The 12,698-nt window shown below is 33.2% G+C and overlaps 1 protein-coding gene across 3 annotated transcripts in view; it reads left to right on the top strand.

Annotated features, from left to right (window-relative positions):
• for (cGMP-dependent protein kinase for) overlaps window positions 1–12,698 on the top strand; it is an 89,016-nt gene that overhangs the window by 44,297 nt on the left and 32,021 nt on the right. Inside the window, exon 1 of one of the 3 annotated variants that reach the window (XM_066403570.1) lies at window positions 6,231–6,545. The exons of the other annotated variants lie outside the window; for them this stretch is intronic. The gene's annotated coding sequence lies outside the window, so the exon portion shown is untranslated. Of the gene's footprint in view, window positions 1–6,230; window positions 6,546–12,698 lie in introns of those variants that run through there. 3 annotated transcript variants of the gene reach the window in all.

Genomic DNA, 12,698 nt, shown 5'->3' on the forward strand with positions numbered 1-12,698 from the left:
GACTACTTGACGGTATTTCCGGGTGTATTTCAAGAATCAACATGCATATTTCATCGCCATTTACTTTCGCCTTTGTTAAAGTTCATCTTTGAATTTTTTCTACCTCAGAGGGAAATTGCAAATTGCGTTTCTAATGAGCCGTCGCGCCGATTATCTCACTTTCGGTGATTCGTGATTGATGCTTAATGAAGTTTCCATGCGTGTTACCCATACTCTTTTTTAAATTTATGAAAGTTGAGTATTATTGCGATAGAATGAGAAGTCATTAACTTAGAAGTGCAGAATTAGACCCGAGACGGGAAGAGAGAATCCTTCACTTAACGACCGTACTCCCTGCGTTTACCCAGTAATAATAATTTAATTAGGGAAAAAAGCGTCTTTATCGGCGTTTCATCTTCACTCTATTATTGAATACCTGAATACCTACATCTAGAACAAAACAGGTAAACACGTATCCCGAACACATTACAAGCCGGCGACCTTGACGTAAGCAATTTAAGCGTACCCAAAATTAAGATTTTACAGTTTGTTTCTATTAAAAACCGGCTTACTCATCAGGATTAATTATTGTTCCAATTTATCACAATAAACAGAAAAAACATATCTGACATAAAAACCGCTGAAATACACTTCTGGGGTTTTGTCTGCTTAATTGATACTATGTATAAAAATTGCCAAGAAAAAACTTTGCAATTGGTAACGTCGATTCAGCAAACCTTGATCTTTCAGATTTGCTAAAACCATTACTTATGAATCTATGTATAGGTAGGTGGCAGCGTAACTTTCACTCCCATGCTTACGTGATTACTTTGTATAGATATTAATTGATTTAAGACAATAAGGAACTGAGAGAGTCCTGCTTTTATAAGTTTTAATTTTCAATTTGGTCTCTCTGATTCGGATTTAATTACTCTAATTATGTTCAATTTTGATTTGGAGTGGATTGTATTCGTTCTCTTAATGGTTTCGACAGACTTCAACGTGAATAACGTGAACGTTAACAGCCATTATCTCAATACTGCTACAGTACAATGAAACGTCCAATACCTAATAAATCAAGAACTAAAAAAGGTAGTTTAATTACGTCATTATGTATACTATAGAATTTATGTAACTGCCTTAAACATTGATAAAGTTGCTTTTATAATATATTCGATATGAATAGCACTGACATTTGCTATGGTGATAGGCACGTTCGTTTAACGCGATTACGTAGTGTTGAATACGATCAGAAATCAGAAATATCAGCTGCTAATTATGTTGAAAAAATCTCATAAAAAGTGATTAAATTATTTAAAGCAATTCTATTTAATGTGGCATTTCGTTTGTATTTGAACGGTCTAATCATAATCAAGCTTTATTTTGATTTGCGATTTCGGATCAAAATCCCTTCTGATTTAAGAATCACGTTCCTTTACTTTTTTGAAAGTTCTAATGACGATCAGACGCACAGTGCTTCCTAAACGTACGGCGTAAATTTAAAGAGATGATTTTTTAAAATGGTTCGGTGAATGGAACCCTCTGTATATTATTAAATATTCGAAAAGAACACATTTTTCTGATTTGGAATATGCAAAATTTTATATATTTCTAATCGGCCGTTTAGACATCGTGCGCATTTAAATACATAATGTGCAATTTAAATGTTAAAAAATTCGTATAGAATCGTAGGTAAGCATAGCCACGGACACGGAAAATACCTCTCATAGTGTAATAATGAAATTATATTAAGTTTTTTAACGTTTAAATTGAAATAGTGGCTTCACTTCTGGCTAGAAATATTCAAAAATATATAAGTAAGTACGTTTGAAATCAGAAAAATATGCACTTGCGGAAGATTCAATAATAAATACTATATCACTTACACAAAAATACCGTATTTGCGATCATTTTTTCTTAAATCTGAATTTTCCTTACAGAATTTAGAAATATTTTTGATATATTTTCCAATAAGCTTAGTAGCTCATGAGTCAATATGCCGGGTGTCCTCGAATGGGATTGCCTAACCCACAAGTGGTCCAAATTTTGCATTTTTAAATAAGAAGTCGCTCTTCATAAAAGTTTTGCTTGTTCCAAAACACCTTTCGACCTGAGAAAAAATTATTTTCTTATACGGGGAGCTCAGAATTTTTCAAAACATGGTTTTGACTTAAGAGTAAACTAACTCTATTTCTTATTTTTAAGCAAAATATTACTTGAAGAAGCTGCTTAAAGTTACTTTAATAGTCAAAATCCAAAATTTCAATTGTTTTTATTTTGAAATTGATAAATAACTCTTAAGTCAACTAAAGAAAAAAGACACTGCTACTACGTAGGCAAGTAAGTATAATACTTGTAAATAATTGATGAGCAGATTTCAACAGGTATTCTAAACATAACTGTCATCAGTTCAAAAAATAAATTACACCTACACTTCTTTAATTTTGATGCAAAAACGCTTACTTTAAAGCATCGAAGTTATTTCATAAAATGGCACAGCATTGATGATATTTCTTATCGTCATGCTATTGAAATATTTTACTAAAAATATCCTGACGTACATACAAGTCATTCAACAGAATTCAAAAAAACTTCTACGATAATTTAATTGAACAGATAAGGTGGAAAACGTAAAGAGGCCAAGAAAAACCTACAATGAAAATGACACAGCGACGCTATTAGTTATTGGCTCAATGGCACATAATCCAAAGCTATCAGTAAGAAAAAGATCGGATCAACTAATTATTAGCAAAACGCATATTCATATAGTTTTAAAAAGTAACAACTTTCGGTTTGTAAGCTTTAAAGCGCACGAGCCGAAAATTTTGCACACACTAAAAGATAGCAATGACGCACATCGGTTAAATTTTTTTTGCAAATTGAGGAAAAAATTCAAGAAGATGTGCAATTTTACTAAAACATTATTTTTACTGATGAGTGTACATTTAGTACAAATTGATTTGTAACGGCACAAAATTGTTGGCTTTGGTTACAGAAAAGTTCAAAATGTTACTATTACTTCACGAAGTTAAAAGTTCAAGAAAGTAAATGTTTTGTGCGCTATTATTTACATTCAAATCATTGGTCCCTATTTTTTTACAACAAAATGTTAATCAAAATTCATACTTAGATGTGTTAGACACTTTTTTCTGGTCCTAATTTGAAAACGAAAATTTAGAGATATCAATGCATATTTTAAACGATATGGATGTTCTACTCATTCAACATTTCATATACAAAATTGGCTAGACAGGCATTTTCCTGAAAAATGGACAAGTAGGTTTGGGCCTATCTTGTAGCCACTCAAATCGCCTGACCTAAGGGCACGTGATTTCTTCCTTTGGAGATTTTTAAAGGAACAAGTGTACAAACAACCACTACCATATAACGTTGATGTTTTAAGAAACAGAATAATTGAAGCTGTGGTCCAAATAAATGAAGACATTATTCATTTTGTGTATGAAAAATTCAAAACACTTTTTGAAAAATGTGTTAAAGTCGGTGGCTTCCAAGTACAATAGATAGTCGCAGTACCTATTCTTCTTAACAATAACAGTATTTTATTTCTTTAGTTGGCTGAAGACCTATTTAACAATTTCATAATAAAAACAATTAAAATTTTGGATTTTAACTATTAAAACAATTCTAAGCAACTTCTTCAAGTAACATTTTGCTTAAAAATAAGAAATAGAGTTAATTTACTCTTAAGTCAAAACCATGTTTTGAAAGATTCTGAGCTTCCTGTACACTGTACAAGAACTTTTATGAACCATGACTTTTTGTCGAAAAACACACAATTTGGTCCATTTGTGGTACAGGTAATCCCATGTGAGAACACCCGATGTAATATATATATGACCCTGTATCTACTCTTACCAACATCCGCAATCAAATAAATTACTTAGTCATCTTTATAGATAGTTTAAAACTTATTAGGTTCATGTCCCAGGAACCACGTTGAGCATCTCTACTGATAGAACCGAAGGATTTGATTCATTACCTAACTCTCAGTTTGAAAAGATAACTCTGATAGCAACTTTTTGTTAGTGTTCAGATTAAATTAAATTAGTTGGACACAAAAGGGGGAACCTGAATCATTAGTTACGGAACATATTAAATGTGAATATCGTGTAGAACATACATAAATACATCTTTTACCCACCAGGACATGGTACCGCCCATGGTAGATATATTTTTCCTCGGGGTACTAACTCAAGGCTGTCTCCGTGCTGGACGGGATATTCAGTCAAGGCTTTACTTACCACAATGACAGAACAATATGAGTACATATATCGTTTTCTGAGTGTTAACCATTGTCACAAAAGTGGTGCTAAAGTTAATAAATTAAGTTAATAGTTGTCTAGTCTTAGTAGTTTATTATCTTTTGAGTCTTAAATCTTTATTATGAGTAAAACATTGACATAAAAAATTTTAATGTCACAACCCATATTGAAATATTTAGTTTTAAAGATATGCAAAGTCCTTATTCAATAAGTAAAGAAGATTGATACCGGGTGATCCATTCCCGAATTAGACGTAACAACAAAAAATAAAGAACCCTGTGAGAACCTAACCTGCCTGGGTGCTGAGTGATTGAACCCACGTCCGATTTTCGTGTTTTTGGTCTTTTTTTCTTTACGAGGATAATCTTCAAGACACGCGACCTGGTGTTCTGTCGGCCGGATAGTGTTTTTGATCTAAATGTAATTTACTTTTCAAATGAAAAAAAAACGAAAAAATTCGTAATACTCTAATTTAAGACTGATATATTTAATATGAAATAGTTTATACTATAAATCAGATTTATTGATACATTTTGACACATCGAACTTGGACTAGAGGCATCTGAGGATACTGCAAAACCGTGACGTTATAGTCACATTTTTATTATTTCTTATGTCAACGAATTGAAAATCAATTAAGAAATAGTTGATACAGCGTAGCCCATTTGAACTGCTCATGTTATTATTTGCGAATGCGTATGAAATTCACCTCTTCAACAAAAAAATTAATTCTCAAACTAATCCACATGAATTCTCTTTTATAGTGTAGTACCTGCACATACTTCATAAATCACTGCGGCAATTTTGGTTTTCTGCACAAGTACCGATTATCAGAAAGTAGAACCTAATCGCTAATGGACAATAAATTGCCATATTTATTTTTCTTTAAAATAACTGTACATTAAATAGGTCAGAGGATACAAATAAATACAAGTACAATTACATGTATGCATCGAATGTATCTTCTTTGTTAGTGTATTTTAACGTTGCATTTTTTCATAAAACTGTATTTGTTTCATAGTGCTTGATAATAAATAACGACTAAATTCTCCGACGGGGGGATAACGTCCATTATATGCTGGTCGAATAATATATTATTCGCAGTACCATAGAAAATGAATAAGACATAGAGTAAAGAAGAGATGCAAAATATAAGAAGATTTCTATATCAGACACTATTTTTAGAGGCGTTCTTCGCCTAAGATCTAAGAGATCTAAATTTGACGTTGCAAGGCATTTGACATCTTGGCTTAATCTGGGGAACAGTATTTTCTGCTAGACTGACTCCTCAGTTTAACTTTTAAATATATTTTATCTAAACCTATAAAACTGGCTTTTAGGGAACGACGATTTTTGGTTAACAACTAGTCAGCAAATGAAGTATTTTTCAAACTAAAGTTTAAGCTTTATCAACAGTGAATCCAACTTCATAAAAATCGGGCAGTGCCATGGAAATCAATTGTTCTGCTTCTGATAAATAACGGACAATAACAAAAAAATCAATTTGACATAGAATTAAAGTTATAAATCTATGAAATGTCAAATTTTAAAAAATATGTACTGCATTTCTAATCTCACTATGTAAAAAATTTACCCAAAAATTCAACACGTCTAAAATATCTTCATTTTTCGGTATGTATCAAAGAAAATAATTTGAACAAAATTATTCCGATCGAAACATTGACTTCCGAGAGTCTCAATTTACAAGATAGGAATCAGTATCGGTCTCGCATACTAAGACCAAAAACAAGTTAGTTTAGGATTCCCTCCAGACAACGGTCTGGAGACTCTAGAAGAAAAAGACTCTTAGAGAACAACGGTAAAGATCGTCTTCTTAGAAAAATGTATTCATTAATGTAACTCCTTTTAAAACAAGCTGTCGTCTTGGCGCTTTACTATTATATCGTTGCAGGGGCTGCTGTCTTACTCTTTCTTTTTCCTTCCAAGACATCCACAATCGACAGCGCAGTATTCGCTTTTCGGTTAGTCATCGACGTACCTCGTAAGCGAAAGTTGCGCCGAGCGAGGCAGCGACGACAAAACCGCGTGCGTCGCGTTTTTTGACACTTGCACTTCAGTTTCTTCTCCTTTCTGGTATCTCTTCGGTCGATCTTCAGCCTCGCAATTCAGCCACTTTTTGTCTGATGTGGGTGCATTGTCCTGCGCGGCCCATGTGTTACGACTTTGAGACTCTCAACGAGACATAAATCTGGGGAACTCGGTGTCCACCGGGATGTTCTTAATTTCAAGGCGGTGTTACAGCTAAGTTCCTGCATTCGAAAGGTATGACACCGTTTTGGTTATAATGTTTAGCGAAATTAGCCGCTTGTGTTGACTCAAAGTGAGGTGTTGCAAATCCAGTGAAATAATTTTGCGTGAAGCTTATTTATTAAGAATTTCAAAGTTTGATGGCTTTGTACTCGGCTAGAGAATCGGAACACATGAAGGCATTAAAGTGTGGAAATTTTAATTTTGCAACGATTTCCTATGAACGATCATTATTGCATTTAATGTCTGTACACAATGAGACAGATATTGTCTCAAGTAATGGCTAAAACGGAAACTTAATCATCTATCAATATTGCTTTAGGTAGGAATATGGGTGGAATGTTTGATTTTCAACTGGTCCAACCTGTTCCGGGTCTCGAATTTCAAATCCAAAACCTTGCTTAACGCATCGAGTCTTACAGTCTCAAGGTTTTCAAATCCTTAATATAACATGTGTTATTTGTCGTCGGTAATCCGAACTATTTTAAGTAGAAGGAAAATCAATTTTTAATTTTTATACAATACTTACTATAGCAAGTTCCTTATTGAGCAGGGCAGGGCTTATATTCTAATTTTTTTTAAAGGTCTATACAAAATACTCAAAACTAGGATAAATAAAGATTTTTTAAAAATAATTTTTCTCTTCCCTCTTTTTTGCTTATTTTGGTATATTATTTCACATTGACTGCTCTTCGGTGCTTGAAATTGCCGTTTTGCACACTAATGCATGTCTTGGAGCACCCGGAGAAAGAAGCAAATCGGCATGAAACGTGTGTAAATATAATTCGAAAATTTAAAGATTTTGTTCCTCATTTCACAAAAGCGCACCTACCGAAAATCACCCCCCCCCCCTTTTTTTTCTTTGAAGATACCCATACAATAAGGATCCAAGGTCGCAACGCTTCAATGCAGCAACAATATTACACATTTAATGATTCTAGATATCTAAGGGCAAGGGGTTGTTAGAATAATGATATTTGACGACTTAAAAGTGATTTGACAGTGAAAATTTAAATTTGCAGGTCAACTTTACTTCTTATGTCTATTTCTTAATATCTCGAAAACTGAAGAGATCTGAAGTAAAATCTGAAAATTTAATGCTGTGTATACCAATAGCACAGCGTTTTCAACCCTATGTTTAAATGAAGAACCATCTAAAATATCTACGGCCCACTTTCAAAACCCAAATGTGTGTACAAGATTCTAAAACTCCTCGAACTTCATTTAAAAATGGGAATATATGAGGAGTACCTCATAAGTAAGAACCCTTTAGAGCACCTTTAAGCGCCCACAACATTCCTATTTCCGAATTTCTTATTAATTCGTAGGGAATTTCAAATGGTTTCTGGCGTCCCTAATTTTTTTTCTGTCGTTTCTTGTTTGTTGATTCACGCTCATACCACTTTCCCAGAGGTGATTTTCTACGGTTGAACAATCCGAAACAGAATAGATGTTACTCCTAGAGGAACATTACAACAATAGTAAGCTACAACTCGTTCGAAACTTTCTTGCGAAGATAAATTTCATCTCTCGCTCCAAATCAATCCAATAACAATGGCTATTATGATAGTTTATTATTATTTATTATGACGTTTTGATATATAACGAAAGCAAAATGAACCCTACCACCAAGATATATTTTATCACTCTCTGTTGCACAATGAACTCGCACGCTCTACTTATTTAGGTTCTACGTTCACAACATTTAAATATCGCCACTGATGTTAACTGGGCTTTAAAGGTTAAAATGTCTAAGATGTGTGAGGTTTTATTTTATTTTGGTCTTTTTCGTGGCCAAAAACAAAATAATAAACCGAAGTAATGGTATTCCCCCAACGTTGCTCTTAATTAATTAATTAATTTAAATCGACTAGTTGTGAATTAATGAAGTACGAGTTGCAGTAATAATACACCAAGTTCGCTATAAGCAGCAATAACAGTAAGAAGTTATTAAACCAGAAATAATACCTGACATTAGTATACATTTGCGGCACCCTATATTCAAGAGAAATTGAATACTCGGAGAAGTATTGATGTCAGTGATTCTTTAAAAGTTCCTCAAGAATTTTCCGATTCATATTACAGTAGTTAAGTCAACATTCTTATTATAGTAAATGGAGCTGTAAAAGCAAAAATCTTCATTTATTGCTTTGATAGTTACAAAACAACAACCAAGAAAGGATGTAATAAAGCAATTTTCTAGATCTATAGCAATTAGCACAAGCCAAAGAACTAAAATGCCAAATAACCGTTTTAGAAGCCCCAATTAACTATTCTAAACTTGGTTTTGAATTTATGTATTAATGCCGGTAATAATCCGTTGAAAGCTAGAAGTGCGCTTAACCATAAGCCCTAATGAAAATCCTTTGAATAATTTAACACAAATAAGTAATAAATTTTGTCTAAATTTGGTGATATCTCGTAGACATTCTAGAACGCTCTTCATTGGAAAGCGTTCTGATGATATTCCTCTTGAATGCGGAACATTGTTTCTTCAGGAAAAAACCGGTAATAGCAATTTTTATGCAATTAAACTGGTACGTTGATAGATTCACAGTGAAGATTAAGGGGTTATTACCTTAATGGTTCACAGTAGCTTTTCTCTTAATAGCAGCTTTTTTTCAGGCTTTCTTTGTATCGAGGTTTTGCTTGCGGTCAAAAAATTTTCTTTCCTATATCGAGGTCGTTGTAACATGAGCAAAATTTCAATTGACATTTAATGCCTGCAACAATGCTGAAGACAGAATAATTGATATGTTGGATTTTTTCGTCACTTTAAACAGAATTAAATAGCCACGATGAAAATCATATGGTAGAAGCGTTAGCTTTTTCCATAGACGGAATTTAAAGCAACATTTTTTTCTGATATTGCCTCAGAATTTGTTACCTTTGTCCTCCAATATTGACATCCCAATTTTGGGTTTTTGGTGATTTAAAAGGCTACAAATTTTAAAATCCCGGTAGGAAGTCCCATTTCGGCGGTTCTACTTCCGTTTACAAGAAGTCATATCTCCCACAAAAATATACTTATAGGCAGAGTAATTGCACTTTCTATTCAAGATTTCTCAAGTTTTAGTAAACATTAATGTTTTTGTGACATTTCTTCGTGGCCCTAAAAGGCTAAGTAAGGCAAACTTCCGTGCAAAAATTCTAACTTGGAGTTTCTAATTATGAGCGCAGAAGTCAACACGTCAAAAAAATACCGAATTTCAGGCACAATTGTACATTTTTAGATCTTACTTCGAAGTTTAGAGAGTCACAAATTTCGGAGAAAATAACAAATTTTTAAATATCAGTAGTGAAAATTTCAATTTTTATTAATATATTCTGGAATCAATGTTATTTATTTGAATCTTAAAGAGTAATTTTGTACTATTTGCAAAAATTTGTCATAATTTCTACGCCACTGTCTAGTTTCTAAGTTCCGTTCTTCCGTTCTAAGCAGCGGTCGACCTCGACCATCGCGTATCTACAGGGTTGATGAAGAAATAATGCAAAACGTCGAAAATCACACTCACAGTTAATCGTCAAGGACAAATAGAAATTATTACCTAATGAAGACATCATCACTCGAAATGTTGTTTGTTTGGTAAAAATTGCTGGTTTTATGAGATTCAATATAGTCGTGATAGTGTGGACTACTGACAACCGCATAAGTGATAGTCACCACACATTAACGAGCACATGCGATCTCTACCTATGGCGTTCACAATCTGATGTGACATAAGTTTGAATATTAGATCGCATCCGTGAATTTACATTTTCAGGTGGGATTTTGCTAAATAATGAAGAATAAAAATTAACATGAAATGGAGTGTGCAAGGTCTACTGTTCTTGCATTTTTCAACAATCGAAAAATTGCAGCAGCAGGCTCACAAAAACCACTGAGTTCTTATATTGCCGATTAGTATTATCACATTTAGGTGTAACCAGTTATTTAATCTGAATTTTTTTTTCAAAATTACGGACTGATACTGTTCAGGTACACCTCAAGAAATGTAATTTTATTCAGGGAAAGACAACTTCCTTGAACGTGCCAGGAGTTTCCTAGACTGAGATTCGATTCCAGACAAGCCGATAAGAGCCCAAAGGCTATTTTGCTAAGATGCTTAATGCATCTACGTAAAGGTGTGTATCGATAGAAAATCATATATTACGATCATACAAAACAGGAATAGCTTAACAATTTATGATCTTCCGATGGCAGTAAAGAGAGCTTCGGTTTGTACCTGAAACAAGCATCACAGCTTGGCAAGATGGTAGATACCCACACCTTTCATCCGTTAATCTAAACAAGAAAACAAGTCTAACCGAAAACTAAAAAGGTTACGTTAAGGTCGTATGCTCACTGAACAGAAAAAACGAACTAGAATTATCACGATCAAGTCTTAAAATGTAAACCACAATGGACTAATGAAACTGATTGTTCAACGCATTCTGGTAAATGGCCAAGCAGACACTCAGTTTGGTCAAAGCACCAGATGCAATTAAATGATTTTTTAATGTATTTCGTTCCCAGCACGTATGTATGTATGTATGTAATTTAATTAACTCATTATTATATACTTTTCTCGAAAAAAAAAGACGTAGAATCTAATTAATGTTTCAACTGTAATACATTGCCGCGATTATTGTTTGCCAGTCCAGTTTTAACAACACTATTAATTCACAGTATTTCAAGTTTTCTTGGGAATATTATGGTTATGCTCGTAATTTCTTTAACGATGTATGATGCTTTAGATGGAGATAAAAAAGATTGGCAATTAATGCTTATGGTAAGGAAATTGTTATGAAACAGATCATTGCTAAATAAATTGACTCAGCGATGAATAATCGCGTTTGTCGGAGCTTTATTAGATATCTGCACTTTATTAATTTAGAATAATTTTCCCTTGGCACGTTCATATTTTTGGCCAATTTTACGGAACAAAACTTTCCAAGAACATCAGAAAACTTGTCTTTTTTGGGGACAAGCTTTCGCGAGCTTTAAATTTTCTTAAGAAATATTTCCGAGTTACGTAAAACGTTCAGCTAGACATTACTTACAATTTTACAAAGCAGGTATTTTATGTTTTACAAGAACTACTTTGCAATTTAACGTTTAAATCTCATCTGTTCAAGAAACCGATTTACGGCATAGCCATTTTTTCTCCGACTCTTTCAGTATCTCGGAAACAACAAAAAAATTCTGAAAACGTGGGCTTTCTATTTTGATTTATGTCGCAAATTGCGAGTATTACACGAGTCCACCAAAGCAACAAATAAAAAATGTTGCATTAAAAATTTGCTGTTTTGACACAATTGAGTTAAACTATAATTTCGCAAAATTCGTTTTGTATAACGTTCGAAGTTTCCAAATCATAGAAGCGAGAAAATTTGATACGCTAAAAGTATCCTGAAAGTGAAACTCTATATATTATTGACTATGGTCCATTTGCATCAGTTTTTAAATTGAAGGCGAGATGATCGTTGAAAATCTGTTTTTTTTCTTATAGTTGCTGTCGCCAAAACATTAAGTAACGGATTTATGTAGTAATAATGTATTTTAGATGGGACATTTTAAAGTTCGCCGTAGCCAAAGAATTAAAAAAAAAAACTCGAAATAAATCTAATGCTGACAGCATTTAAATTTATTTTGAGATAAAATCAGCTGAAATTGTTATTCAATAATTGATCCTTCCAAAGGAACCTTTCTCTTTGTCGTTACTGACCCAAATAAAGTGTTCAAAAAGAATTATGTTAAGCGTAAAATTGAGCAATTGCCCGTATTTATTTCGCATGAACTTCGTAACGCCTGCATATTCGTTTGCCATTGATATTTATACAATAAATTGGTTTATGGTCTTCTAAATTTACCTAGCACATCAGATAAGATAAAATATCGCTTTGAAGAGAACTTCTGAGAGGTCATCGAGTTCTTGAGCCCTGAGGAATCTGGGTACGTCAGGTTTGGAATGGTGAATGCACGATGTAGCACTAGTTCTTTTATGGTATCGATTTGGCCTATTTGTTCTCTTTTTGATGTGTAGATTTTTGAAATTAGTAATTTGAGAGTCAATTTATCAATTTTTATCGTTGAACGTGATAGCAGACTAATAGATGTGCTTTGTTTGAGAGTACTTAATTCTTCCATTAGCTGAACGCAATGCTTCTTATGTTGATACAACG

Source organism: Euwallacea similis, chromosome 30 (assembly GCF_039881205.1).
Source record: "Euwallacea similis isolate ESF13 chromosome 30, ESF131.1, whole genome shotgun sequence".
NCBI classification, from domain to species: domain Eukaryota; kingdom Metazoa; phylum Arthropoda; class Insecta; order Coleoptera; family Curculionidae; genus Euwallacea; species Euwallacea similis.